Below are 14894 nucleotides of genomic sequence, written 5' to 3'. Positions count from 1 at the left end.
GATCTTTCATGTTCTCTTGCTTATTTGTATTTCGAGAAATAATTCATTTTTTCTTTTTATAAATTTAATCATCTTCTACTGCTCTAGCTTAGTGACCATAATTAGTCTCGTTTAGTCCTTATATTGCCCATATTAAACGGTCTCTTCTTGTGTATTTGTATTGCATGAGCTAATTTAGGTTTTACTTCTTTTAAACTCCTCTCCACGTTTAAAGGGAATATACACAAAATTTTCAGTAAACCCTTAATTTGTAAAATGGCATGATTGATTAACAATGACGATACCTTTAAATCTTTTAGTGATGAAGGATATATTTTCATTTTTTAATTGGATTTTAAATGCCTTTGGAAAACTGTTTTTAATATGAGGGTCAACTACGTTACGTCTATAGTCCCCTTTAAAGGAGAGCATGAAATATGTGCAGTTTGTTGAATGATGCCAACTGCCTTGAGCTAAGTATTGAATTTGTATTCAAATAATTCAGATCTTTTGCTGACAAGTGATGTATGTTAAACTTGTATGTTGGTGAATACAAGATTTAACAGGATAGCTGCAAGTTGGCAGACTGCACCGATAAAGGATTATATTTTAATATACTTCAAGGGATTCAACAGGATAAAGGATTATATTTTAATATACTTCAAGAGATTCAACAGGTTTCAATCATCTGCAAATCTGTAAAAAATCAAGTGCCGAGCGGGGATTATTTTTTGTTGAAAACTTGGCACAACTTGACGTAAAACACTGGTAACTTGAATTTTTGTTATGTTTGTTGAATTTAGCAATTTATCAGTAAATGGTGAAAATAATGATTTGTTTATAAATCGATTTGCAATTCCAAGATTACATTTCTTATAAAGGAATTGAGTCTTTGCAACAAACTCAAATTTTCCAATCCCTATATCTATCGAATCTGATGGTGTAAATCTTAAATATTTCAAACTTAGATTATAAGCTCTAGCAGCATTAATAGTTGAAATATCAAAGGTCTACGACATTGAATGGAGAAAATATAGAAGTTAGAAAATTAGACTTTGTGACAAAGACTCCATTCCTTTATTGTATAATTTTATCCCCTCCTCCCCCTCTTAAAGGGAGTGACCGGCAAGCCATGGCAGTTAGTGCAGTGTTTTTCAGGATTCGTTTTTACGGTGTATTCTGAAGAATTAATTTTGAAAAAAGAAATTTAAATTATTAAAAAATGTCGACAAAAAATGCGACAAAAATTCAATGGGGGAGGGTGGAATCCTTGTGTTCTCACAATTATTAAGGAAATATTGTTCACGTATGGTTTCTCCGAACTATCTGAGAAAATCAACCTTTCATAAATTGAACTCGTGTTCTTAAAACCTAGAGTAACAGTCTTATTCTTTTCGTTGAACATACATCCTGAACTTCTTAGAATAGAGCTTAGACATTAGGCTTATATTCAAAGAAAAGAAATGCAAGCACCCCCATATCTTTGTTTACAAGAAAACGTACTGCAATATCTAGAAGAAATGTAAACAAAGTTTGTATTATATTACTTTCAGAAACTACAGTACAACGTCTTCAAGGTTTATGTTCAGCTTTTTGTGGACTGTCTTTTGTCTCTAATTTGTATTAGTTATAGTATATTAAAGTGGACAACTGACATACATAGTACGTACAGAGTACGTACAACTACACAGTCTCGTTATGACCTATATTCAAGATGTTTATTGTACGATGCATATGCTTTTATCTCTAATTTGTATTAGTTATAGTATATTAAAGTGGACAACTGACATACATAGTACGTACAGAGTACGTACAACTACACAGTCTCGTTATGACCTATATTCAAGATGTTTATTGTACAATGCATATGCTTTTATCTCTAATTTGTATTAGTTATAGTATATTAAAGTGGACAACTCACAACCTATACATACATAGTACGTACAACTACACAGTCTCGTGATGGCCTATATTCAAGATGTTCATTGTACGATGCATATGCTTTTTTTACATCAACAATGTTCATTTATCCAACTATTTTTAAATTTGGCTTGTCTGTCAAATAAACCATAAACCTGGTGAACTACTTGGCCCAAATGTTCCAAAAGAAGGGGCGCGGAGCACCTTGTGAACCTAGTGTACATTCTGTTTTGTTTTAACTGCTACAGGGTTATTCACAACGGATTAGGCTTTGGGGACGACTGTATACAAAATGTATACTGCCTGATTTCAAACATTAAAGATTCTGTAAACTTGGTTTTTTCTTTGCCTAATCATCAAATATGCCATAAAAGACTAAATTTCAGACAGAAGAATTAAGTTAACATTGTAATCGCCATATTTGAAGAGTTTTAGATCATCTTTACAGTCTCAACCTTTGTGGGTAACCCTGTAGGGGTGTATTTAACCCTGGGATTTAACCCTATATTCAGACAGAGTCATTTGTATCTAATTATCTAGCTACAAATAAATATCAGGAAGTATTTTTCTTTGTTGACTGATTATTGTAATCGTATACACTCTCATTATATACTAGGCAGAACACGAAACATTAAACCTTTGTTATTTGTACTTTCATAAAGTCGAAACAAATGTAAAGCTAAAAGTAAAATTAAAAAGAATTGCAATAATTTTTTCAAAATATATCGTGACAAGCCTACTTTACATATAAAGGGGACCTAACACGCATGTCTTAGAAAAGTGACTTATAATAGGTCCAATAACTTCTGGATTGAAGCTAATATTTGTAATATATGTAAGCCATTTTTAAGGAATGTAATTAGTATAAGTATCCATAAAAAATTACTATTAAGTTTGCAAGAGTTATTATATTTTATATATTTATATACATTTTAAATCTATATATTTTATATATTTATATTTAAATATCTCTTGATATAATTATTAGGAAAATTGTAAAGGAATTGAGTCTTTGCCACACACTCGGATTTTTAAAACACAATTTCTTTAAAACCAAATGTGTCGTAGACCGTAGATATTTCAAACTATGAACTCTGGTGGATCAAACAATGTAAGTTTGAAATATGAAAGGTATGCATGATCTGGTTGTTGAGATATAGGTATTATAAAATTGGGATTTGTGGCAAAAACTCAATTCCTTTTAAGCTGTATTTTCTCATTATCCTTGAAATTCTCCACCCCTCTCTTATTCTTCCTTTTCAAAGGTTTTTCTTGAATGCATCAAAATGATTTTTGGCCTAAAAAAACTATTTCTTTCATATTTTTTTAAAATTCTGATTAGGAAATATTTGAGTTTGTTAAACATTCCTGAAAGTACAGAGGATAGCAATGCTTTATAATTCTTATTTGACTGGCGTTAGTCATATCTTAAGAAAGTGTGAGTATACTGTATAAGACATCAAATATAATTGCTTGTTGCTTTTGATGCTTTCAAATGTTATTTAGATGCTTGCAATTATATGTTCTTAATTTTTATTTTTCATTTGTGATATTAGTAAATTTTTAGAATTACATTGTACCATTTTGATTTATGATTTAAAATTTCAATTTTATCCATTGAAAAGATTGAATGATAAATAATTTGTTTTGATTAATTAATTAATTCAAATTAATAGATTAGATTTTCACACAAAATATAGGATTTCAGAAAACACGTTGCTAGAAATAAAAAATACACGTAATAGTTTCTTTTTTACACAAATATATATATAACTTTATAACTATATAACATATGTATGTATATATATATATATATATATATGCATTTAAAAACTGATTAAATCTTTTTTATTCATTTAATTTTTCGTCTATAACTAGTCTTAAAATTGCCACGATATATAACTCCAATAGTCCCTTTAATGGGTTAAATGTTTAATAAATGGAACCGCCCCGCAGTACACTATTTATTTCAATTTTAATAATTTGTGGGTCAAATAATTCAAAAGAATTTTGTAAATTAATTAATTTTTAATTAAGATTAATGAAGATAATGGGTTCAATAGGGGAATGTTAATTACGAGGATTTGGTTCGCGTATGTTTAAGGAGGGAGGAACGGCAAGCCATATCGTTTCTGCATCTGAACCACATTAGCCTCATTTCTCATCCGAGCCCCGTCCTTATTTTTCTATGCCGAAACTGTGGAATTCTTTGCTCTTGTTAGGATAGAAATAAAGAAGTACAAAAAAAAATCAGATAAAAGTTGTATTCAAATAAATGATTTACAACATTGACATTGACGTAGACAGAGTTGACACTAATAAAATTTAAAGTTGAAGGGTAAAAACTTGATGTAACTTACATAACTACATAATTACATAATTACATAATTACATAATTACATAATTACATAATTACATAATTACATAATTACATAATTACATTATTACATAATTAACAATGAATCTAAGATAGTAAAGAAAACTGTTGTAGAGTAAGTATATTTCAAAGGAACTCGGACGAAGTAAGAATAAGAATAATTTCGCTGGAAACCACAACAATTCCTAGTCCGAGCCACATTCTCCTTATTTTCTCGTCCAAGCCACATCAAAATCCTCATCCTTTCAGAAATACTTTTTTTAAATGTCCAATCCATGAAGATAAGAATATTTTTTGAAAATCTGTCCATGTTAGGGATACGCACCTCTGCGCCTTTAGTAAAAGTAAATTCAACCCATATAAAGCATAAAGTCTGACCGCGTCAAACTTGTTGCACCAGCTAGTCCTGTCCATAGCGGAACAGTACAAACTGGGACTGGAAAGGTTGACCCGGCTTGGAAATTCAAATGTACCACAGCTGCCCGTGGGGAATAAATGCAATATTGAATTTTATCTTGCAAATTTTGAATTAGTGAAAAAATGTTTATGCTCCCAAAACAATGTTCTACAAATAAGCATCTGTCTGCAGTAGCCCTTTTTCGCATAGAATGCCGCAAATTATTATAAAAATTCAATCAAAACAACTGTTTCTATTCTTACAGTTTATTTTCGCCCACATTTCCTTAATGATTTAGATACTGATTGAATTCATAGGGTTGTGACTGATAAATTTTAGCAAATGATTTAAATAATTTAAATTAAACATCATTTTCTCCATGGATATAATTGTGTGAAAAAATTTGCCTTACTTGTAAATATATCAGAAATCAATGATTTTTTTTATATGGTTTCAAACGGAAAGATTATAGACCGTGTTCAAGTTAATACTTTGATATCATTTTTGAATTATGAAAGTTAGCCATTTTGGAGGGAGAAGAGATTCAAGTTTTAACCTAAATAAAGTTTGACATTATTCTCATGGTTATTAAGATTCCAACATTATAAAATCATTGCAAAACTTTAGTCTAACCATGTTTTATGCGGCCTAATGTGGCCAGATTTTCAAAAAATATTCTCATCTTGGATTGAACACATAAAAAAATATTTCTGAAAGGACGAGGATTTTGAGGTGGCTCGAACGAGAAAATTAGGAGAATGTAACTCGGATTAGGAACTGTTGTGGTTGGCTTTCCTACCCTCTCTTCACTCTTTTAAGATATGTGAGGTTGCGGTTTTGTTGGGAATTATAATTGGGTTTGGTGGGCGGTAAAGATGGAGTGGGGGGGGGGCGTCGGGAGGGTTTTAGTAATTTTTCATTTTTGTTTTATTTTCATTTTTTAATTAACATCTCCTTTTAGTTTAATGACTAAAGTCAATTTTTTAAACTTTGTTTATTTTAATTGCTATATTGTCTGAAGTTTCTTTGACCTCCAAATTATATTTCCATTAAACAGCAATCAGCTGTGGGACGGTAGACGGGGGGGGGGGGGGTGTTTACGTCCCCCTTCTACTCTTATCCTACTGCTTTCATATTTCAGATCTTACCTTGAAACAGCTTGGCTTAAAAGGAACCGTAGATTAGAGTGTTTTTTTTTAAGTTGAAGTAGTTTAGAATGAATTTTATAAGTAAAAGTAATTCAAAGTGTTTTTTAGGTAAAAGTAGTTTAGATTCAATAAAATATATTTTACATAGATTTCCCCTAACCCCCCCCCCCCTTTAAAGTAAAAGTAGTTACGGTGTTTTTTAATTAAATTTAGTTTAGAATGTATAAAATTTATCCCCCCCCCCCCCGCCACCCCTGTAAATGCAAGTTTTTTTTTCAGGCTAATAAACTTTATCCACAATGAAATATATAGTTTAGTTTCATGGTGTATATTCATTTTATTCAAGTGTGTCTTATTATTTATTATTTTTTGTAATGAGACATAAAAGAAAAACAGTTTTTTTGTGAAAGAAATGTTTTTAGATATTTTAGCAAAACATTTAGCTGTTTTTGTTCTTTCAATTATCTATAATCAGATTATTTTCCAAATGTGTGCAAACAAGCGAAAAAATACTTTTGCACACAGAACTGAAGCTGATTTAGTTTTTAATAAAAGGTTTATACGGCTAGCGTGATATTTACGTTGTATTTCTATCGTCATATTTATCTATTATTAGCCACAGTTGAAATAACAAAATTAGGTTAGATATAAAAATGTGACCCTAATTCTAATTATTATTTACATTCGCGTAAGTTTACCTTTTAGCAATTGTTAAGTTTGATGATTTTAGGTAGGCAATTGCTCATATTAACAATTGCATACTTAAGCAATTTCTCTATTTATCAATTTTAAACGTTGGCAATTGTTCAATTAAACACCGAATGAAACAAGGAAAAATCTGTTTTAATACTTTCACTTTCAAATAAACTAAATAAAACTTATAGTTTATATTGTTTTTGTTTTTTTAAATAGACGAACACACACCAATTGATAAATTGAACTTTTAATGATCTGAGCCACCGCATACAAGCGTAAACCTGTATCCTAGATGTAAATAGGTTCTAATCATCTACAAGGCCTTTACGTATAATGATTTTATCTTATCTGTTTAATCAATTAATCAATCAATTCTTGCCTCGAGGGGAATGGAACAGGACGCCAAATGTCCGAATAAAAACTTTAAATTAATATATTTTCAGTTTATTTGTAAACAACGTTTCTAGATATAATACTGACACAATTAACATACAGAAGTACCCATAAAACTGTGGAATATATTTAAAGACAAAATCTTATATGGACAATGTTTTTTAGGTTTTCCATCGAAATTCGTTCATTTTCGTTTAAAATTTTCGTGAATTTTGATGCTTTTTCGACAAAACTTTCGACCTCATTTCAGCGAAAATTTTTCATTGTCGCGAAATTCGCGAAAGAGAATTTGGAAACCCTAGTGGTTGTACACTGCACGATTATTGTGGTTTGATGTGCATACTGCATAGAGATATTTAATTAGTAAATTGATTTTACCAGTCGTATTTATATTCCACAGTTTTATGGGTCGAACATAACAAAATGCCACGTGTAAATAGAGGAAAAAGCAATAAAGTTAAATAAAAGAACGAATACTTAAAAAACAGAAATTTCTATATCCAATTATTTTAAAGAAAATAATGAAATTAGGAATCCTTTGAGTTTTCTTTCGTTGGATTGGATATGGTTATAATCCACGCTAGATCGGATCTAATAGCAAAGATACTCGGAACCAACCCGTCCTAACATCCTACTCCGATCTAAAGATTAAATTGAATCAGTTTCCAAGGTTTAACCTCGTTAAAACTTCTCCAAGTTACAGATAAAGCAGAGACTGTCAGAAACATTTAGATTTTCAAGGAGCAGTTAAAATTTTATAAGAATATCAAAGCTTTTTTATCAAAAAATATTTTTTTATTGTGGCAACAAGAACCAAAATTCCATTTAAAATTTGTATTCAGACATCAAAGAAATTATTACTCACTTCATACATCCTGATAATGTGTATAAACCTTATTCAAAAATTAAATTTTCTAATCATAAAACCAAATTTTCTAATCCCTTCTCCTTTTTAACATGTTGGTATAAACCTTTGATACTTTAAACTTAGACTATCTAATCTAAAAAGAGAGTTCATGGCAAAAACTCGGTTCCATTCAATCTTTGACTGTAAAGGAATTGAGTCTTTGTAACAAACTCTGATTTTCTAATACCTTTATTTTTTCCACCTAATGGTGTAAACTTTTGATATTTTAAACTTAGATTTTTTCATCTAACAGAATTCATAGTTTGAAATATCAAATGTCTACGGCATTGGGTTACAAAGATATAAAGATTAGAAAATCATAGTTTGTGACAAAGACTCAATTCCTTTGATCTACCAGAATTACCAGTCTAAATATGAACGCTAGGTAAAACTAAGTACATTGAAGTACATCTGCATCGACATATTTTCAGTTATATTTCAAAACCATTCGAAAATAGCGTAAAAGACTTTATATACATAATTTAATATTCGAAATGTTAAGTTCAACATAAATAAATATAGGCGAGTAATTAGTTTTGCGAATAAGACAATTTGGGTTTAAAATATAAAGATTAATATCATTACCACTCATGTTTTTAAAAAAGTTCTTGATATAAATCATGATTTTTTGTTTATTTGAAAAATAATATTGTTTATTGATTCTGTGGATTAAATACAAAATTATACACAAAACAAAAAATGTAAAAGTAAAAAAGGAGTTGAGTTTTTGCCACAAGCTCTGATTTTCTAATCTCTATATCTTTGTAACCCAATGTCGTAGACCTTAGATATTTCAAACTATTAATACTTATAGATAAAGTAGTCTAAGTTTGCACCTTAAGATCGATTGCGAAGATATTGGAATCAGAAGATTTTAGTTTGTGGCAAAAACTCAATTCTTTTGAAAATGTTTTATATTTCTTGAAAGCTGCATCTCATGGAAAACTGTTCATAAAACAATAATTTGTCGGAGAATTAGGTTTTAATCAATGGGCTCAAATAGGTTGCCAAGTACTTTGGTACACTTCTGCAAACCCAAATATTTTCAAACTTATATTTAGCTATTTGAAAACACAAGTTTGGACTCTTTCTATCAAAAAGAATATATTTTTCATAAGAATTGTATTCATTGTAATTGTAAGTATGATTAATACAAATAAAGTTTAACTATAGGGTAATGTCCACATAGCCATACAAAGGGGAGGAGGCTTTCTCACTCACGGGAAGCCGTAGTACATTTGAATTTCCAAGCCGGGTCAACCATTCCGGTCCCAGTTTGTACCGTACCTAGCTCTATGGACAGGACTAGCCGGTGCAACAAGGTTGACGCAGTTAGACTTAATGCTTCATATTGGTTGAATTTCCTTTTACTAAAGGGGCAGAGGTGCGTGGACATTGTTTTAAAAGATTTCTCTCTGATTTTTTTTCTCGCAGGCCTGATTTTTCAAAATCTTTGTATTAGGTCCATGTGGGGTATCTAAAGTCACTAACTTTGGGTTTGGAAACTCAATTCTGGACGTTAGAATGCATTTTTCCCTAATACCTCAACCCTCTCTAAAAGGCTGATGAACCCCTCTGACTTAGCTGCTCTCTGACTTTTTGCATGCATGCAACAAATAGAGAGANTGGACATTCCCCCTTGAATTTAATAAGCAATGCTTGATTTACAACGGTAACCCTGAGCAACAGAAAAAATCGTCGCCTTAAAAAGTGTCGAATTCTGGTGATTTCCGTCCTTATCCCTATAGCATAAACTCACAGATTTTTCCTTTCAGCTTAAACATTAACCTTGTAGTCTGTCTTCCTTGTTTTAACCACAACAGCTGCTGAGAGCTCTTGTGCTGGGTGTCTTTGCCACAAACTCAGGTTTTTTAATTCCTGTATTTCAGCTACCCAAAATTGCAAAGATAAAGGGATTAAAAAAATTGAGTTTGTGATATTCTAAAAGTAAGTAAAAATATTTCTTTATTTCTCGACTGCTATCATGGTTAATGGTATATGCGCCCCGGAAGAAGATGATACAACTTCCAGCAAACAAATATCTAAAGAAAATTGACAAGATCTGGCAAATGTCTTCTACGAAATCTTTTCGGACCCAGAAATGCTTGCGAGCAAACCCAAGCTTGTAATATGTAATTAGATCAACAAAATAGTTTTATCGATTTTTATGGTCCATGCATGAAGTAAATAAAATCATATTAAATTGTAGTGTTAAGTTTTTAACTTGAACCTTAATATATGTGGCACTAAAAGATAAAAATAATTTGTTCATCGACCAATTCTAAACATCCAACTTAAAGGGGGGGGGGGCAGTTTATTTGCTCTAGAACATTAGTTTACCACCTTGAAATATCTTGACTTTCAAGAGATTGTATTATTTTTTAAAATTTTAAAAAATTAATGCTGTATGGTTGCATGACGGTCAAAAGGACAGTTTGAAATAGCCCGTCACATTGTTTTGTGATTTAAGCTGATATCTAAAACATTTTTGAAAAAAAAAACATGTTGCTATATATAGTCAAAAACAAAATATTTTTCATTTTAGCGACCTTTTTCGTCATTTTTTAAAACCTTCCTAGCACCCTAACCATTACAATTGATAGTCTGATACGATCATAAACTTGAGATTCCAATACAGTCTTTGTACATTATTATATTCTGATATCAGATAGAAAATGTTTGATATTCTAATAAACCTTATCTTTAATTCCAGTATTTAGGAGTGGACCCGTAGATAAGTGTATAGAAAGCGTGCAAAATCTGGGAGCAACTGATAAGAATGGGACAGGGAGTAAGGAATAGAAGGGAGATATAACTGACGAGGTTCGCCCTACCATATGAGTACATGCTTTGCAGACGGGTACTTCATTTGAATAAGAAATATTTGTCCTATGTACATTTACTGCAATAACCTATTCTGAATATTTCTTATACAAATGGAGTACCCGTCTTCAAAGCATGTATAATCATATGGTTGGGCGAACCGCGTCAGTTATATCTTCCTTCTATTCCTTACTCCCTGGAATGGGATTACATATTACGAGGCTCTTACTTCCCTCCAGGGTAAATACAAGAATCACCAAAATATAGAAGGAAAATACAAGTTTGAAGGGACTGTATTGTGTAATGTCAAAATACTCTACTTTTTTTAAGTGACACGTAAATTCACAACGATATTCTTAATTGCATTATCTGATGAATGAGTTATTTTTTTTTATCAAATGTAATTTCTTACAGAGACTGTAAAGGAAAAATGAAAGGGGGTATAGCATGAAACCTGAGAATCTCAGGCGTTGAATGATACATTTAAGACATCTATCTGATGTTCCTGTCTCGAGAAATTGATATAAAACGGCGTAAAAGGAATTGAGTCTTTGCAACAAATTCCAATTTTCTAATACCTATATATCTACAACCAAATTATTTAAACCTTAGATATTTCAAACTTTGATTGTTTGATATAAAAGAAGTCATAGTTTAAAATATCTGAGGTCTACAACATTGGGTTGTTAAGACATTGGGATTTAAAAACCAGAGTTTGTGGCAAAGACTCAATACCTTAATAAGAAAATTCATATACTATTTAATAGAAAGTTACTTTAGAGCTTACAGGAAACTTTTCATATTGTCAAATTAAACCAAGCCTAACTATGATTTTTCAGATGTCTATCGTTACTCTGAGAGTAGTAAACCCAATGATAATTGTAAAGAAGTTGTTACAAGGTTGACTCTAGTGGGTTTGAGTTTAATCAATCAAATCTTGAATTCCTTTCCTGCTGGCTCCATTCATCCACTCAGAGAACATCCTTACGGGCATTTTCGTAGACAAGATTATAGGAGATCCTTGCTAAGATGTTTGCTGAAATACTATTTGGATATAATTTGATGAATTTTCTATTTGCTTTGTTTTAAAATTATTGGTAATATGAAAGTCCTAACCCAGTTCTAATTAAATCTATTTTATGTTTTTAATTGTTTAATTATTATACAGAGATAACCAGAGAACTCAGGAAAATTATGATAAATTCAGTTTTCGTATCATTTTGGCCTTCAAGAACAATGTAGGTCATGCATTCTACAAGAAGGATCACTGTGGACCAGCCTGCCTAAGTTTGTGGCAAAAAAACACGATGAGTAAACTACAAGAAGATTAAACACTAGAGCTGTATCCTCGTACCGGTTTGAGTCAAGCAACGATAGGTCTTATCTGGGATTCATTAGGCTGTTTTTCTAATTGCAAAATGTGTGTAGAGCGGTGAACATTGAACAACCTTATCAAAAATGTGAATGCTATAATGGGCACAAGGTTTCCTGGGATAAACATTGATTGGATTGTTTAAAAATAACACCCGTAAAGTGTCATACGCTTTAATTTTGCTTTACGATTTTCTTTATAAATTCTCATGATCATGTTCGTATTTAAATTATGCTTTTTTCGTAATTATAGTTCTCTATATGACGATATGTTGTTTTCATTTTTTGGTTTCCAAGCCGTAAACCGTAAAAAATTCCAAAACGTTAATCGGAAAAATTCCGGTATCCATTTTATCCGGAATTCCACTTTACGGAATAATCTTCCGGACCATTGCATTTCCAAAGTGGATTTTTCCAGGAGTAATGGAAACCTTTACTTGCATCCGTTCATTGTTCGTATTAATTTCTTTCACGTTTGATAATCTTTAAACTGGACTGCAAAACAATTTGTTGCCTTTATGAACTAAAAACTTACACGGTCTGCATCTAATCTGCTCGTGCTAAGAGTTTATATCTCACTGATAAAACCAGAGCCATAAAAGAGATAGATTAGATATAGACAGATTTGGTGGATTGAACACATAGCTATTATAAGAGGCTGTAGAAAAAATGCACAATACATAATATTTGACTTTTGACTTTTATTTTCACTAAACATCTTCTACGGGGTGTCCCAAAAAACATGGGAATTCAGTGACGAATTCGATATCGTCTTTTCAAATAATTCTTTGATTTAGTATAGTGATACCTACTGAGAAAGCTGTAATCTGTAAGAGTTTCGTCTGCTATGTTTACATTTTGTTTGTTTATGTTTTGACTGCATACGGTTGTACTTAGTAAAACAAGAAAATTACAGTATACAAACAGAGTAAACTTGTCCGTATTCACTGTTCATTTTGCGGAGACAATTTAGACACATCTTTACAGTCTTTTACCCTTTTCATTAAATAAACTCTAGCAGACATAATAATATTATGGCTTTTGAAATTAGGTATTACAATACTAATTCATAACAAAGACGATATCGAATTCGTCACTGAATTCCCATGTTTTTTGGGACACCCTGTATCTTCTACGGCTTATACTTCCTTAGACGTCGTTCCTCTACTTTAAAAGACCCTATAGATGTTTCCAGAATTGGTATTTAGTGTATGCGAATACTTATAGAATAACACATTTGCAAACAAATCATTATAAACCCCAGCTTATAAAAATGTACCATTCATTGCAACATATAGACAGACAGAAAGAGAGGTAACATTTATGCTACATCATTGGTACGTCTTTGTGACCTCACAGTAGCTCCTTTAGTGTTCATCAAAACAATTTTGTTCTTTTTAATCGCTATTCAATCAGAGCCCGCGGTTTAAAAATTCGGGTAAATACGGCTCGGGTCTAAGCTGTCGTTGGGCCTTGAGCTTGGGCTTAAGCTTTCTGATGATATTTTCCACAGAGTTGAGTTCAAAAAACCGGTTTAGTATTCTATTTGGCAGATTTTCATGGTAGGAATTGGCGCATTCCGGGGTTTTATGAGAACAGAGATGGAATTTAAAGAATTTGAGCCGCGGTTTAAATCCGCCAAAACCCGGTTTAAATTCAGCGCCGGCTTAAATCTTGAAATATTTGATACAATTTTAAGTGGAACCAACCATATTTAAACCACGGCTTAAATTTAAACCGCCGCTCAAATTCTTTAAATTCGGCCACAAGACTCATCATTGAAAGCCTTAATCTCCACTAAAACCAACCTAGGTCGATTTTATTTTCATTGAGCAAAACTCTTTAAGTTGAACGTAAGATCTTGCAGCTATCAACCATGTGACACAAACTGTCATCAGAGTTGGGTCGAAGATTGGGTCTTAAAGTGGGGTTTATGACTCGAGCCGAAGTTTTTAAATCGCGGCCTCAGAGGAGTTATGTTTGAAAACATCTCACATTTCAATCTTACTTACAATTTACTTTAGTTTGACCTGCTTACAATTTGTACTGGCCCTGCCTGATGGACGACAAGTTGTACATCGTGTCAAATACAAGTACGTACCATGTGTACATTGTAAATTGTACAATTCATTAATAGATTAAAAAAGACATTGCTCGAGTCTCATTCATCTCATATTACTGAAAACTCCGATTCATTGAACGGACCGATCCAAGGTAATAATGCAAGGAAAGTTAATTGCAGTAGCGTATTCTCTGTGTACATATTGAAACCAGTTCTCTCTGGGCGGAATTTGTAAACAAGAATAGATGCATCAGTGTTCGTTAGTATTCGAGGAGGTTAAAAGCATTTAATTTTGATAATTTTGAAAATTCACATAATGGTTTCCTATGACCAGAATATTTCATAGATTATTTATGTGAAAATGGATTCCATGTTAGGCTGCGACATCCGTCTTGTGTTTACTTCTCCGCCCAAAGACAGTACACTGCAGTACAAAAAATGCGTACACCTCTGAAATAACTTTCCTTGCATTAGTGCCTATGGACCGATGTAACTTTTAGGCAAATAGATCAAATTGTACTGTACAGATACAGACTATAGACGGCAAAACAGTACAGTACACCAAATTATTTATCTCCTTCTGGTAAAAGTAATGTAAAATATGTATACATTTAAATAAGAGTGAGCTTAGAAAGAACACACAAATACGCAACAAATAGTAATGAAATGAATTATCATTTATTTAACATAGAGAATAAAGATTTAAACGTAGATTTAAATGGCTGCAACAAGAATTATCCGAAACTAGAAGCAGAAAAAATCTAAAAGAAAGAAGTGGGAAGAGTAATTGAAAATCAGATGAAAACTGAGGGTTGCGTGGG

At 31.8% G+C, this 14894-nt stretch overlaps 1 long non-coding RNA gene across 1 annotated transcript; it reads left to right on the top strand.

Annotated features, from left to right (window-relative positions):
* Positions 1-13249: 13249 nt before the first annotated feature.
* Positions 13250-14894, top strand: LOC111718314 (uncharacterized). The gene is made up of 3 exons (XR_002769025.1): positions 13250-13325; positions 14036-14104; positions 14786-14894. It is a non-coding gene; the product is annotated as an uncharacterized LOC111718314 (long non-coding RNA).

This window comes from Eurytemora carolleeae, unplaced genomic scaffold (genome assembly GCF_000591075.1).
Source record: "Eurytemora carolleeae unplaced genomic scaffold, Eaff_2.0 scaffold60, whole genome shotgun sequence".
NCBI lineage: Eukaryota > Metazoa > Arthropoda > Copepoda > Calanoida > Temoridae > Eurytemora > Eurytemora carolleeae.
Note: the sequence above shows the minus strand (reverse complement) of the source record. Positions and strands in the feature narration are given on the sequence as shown.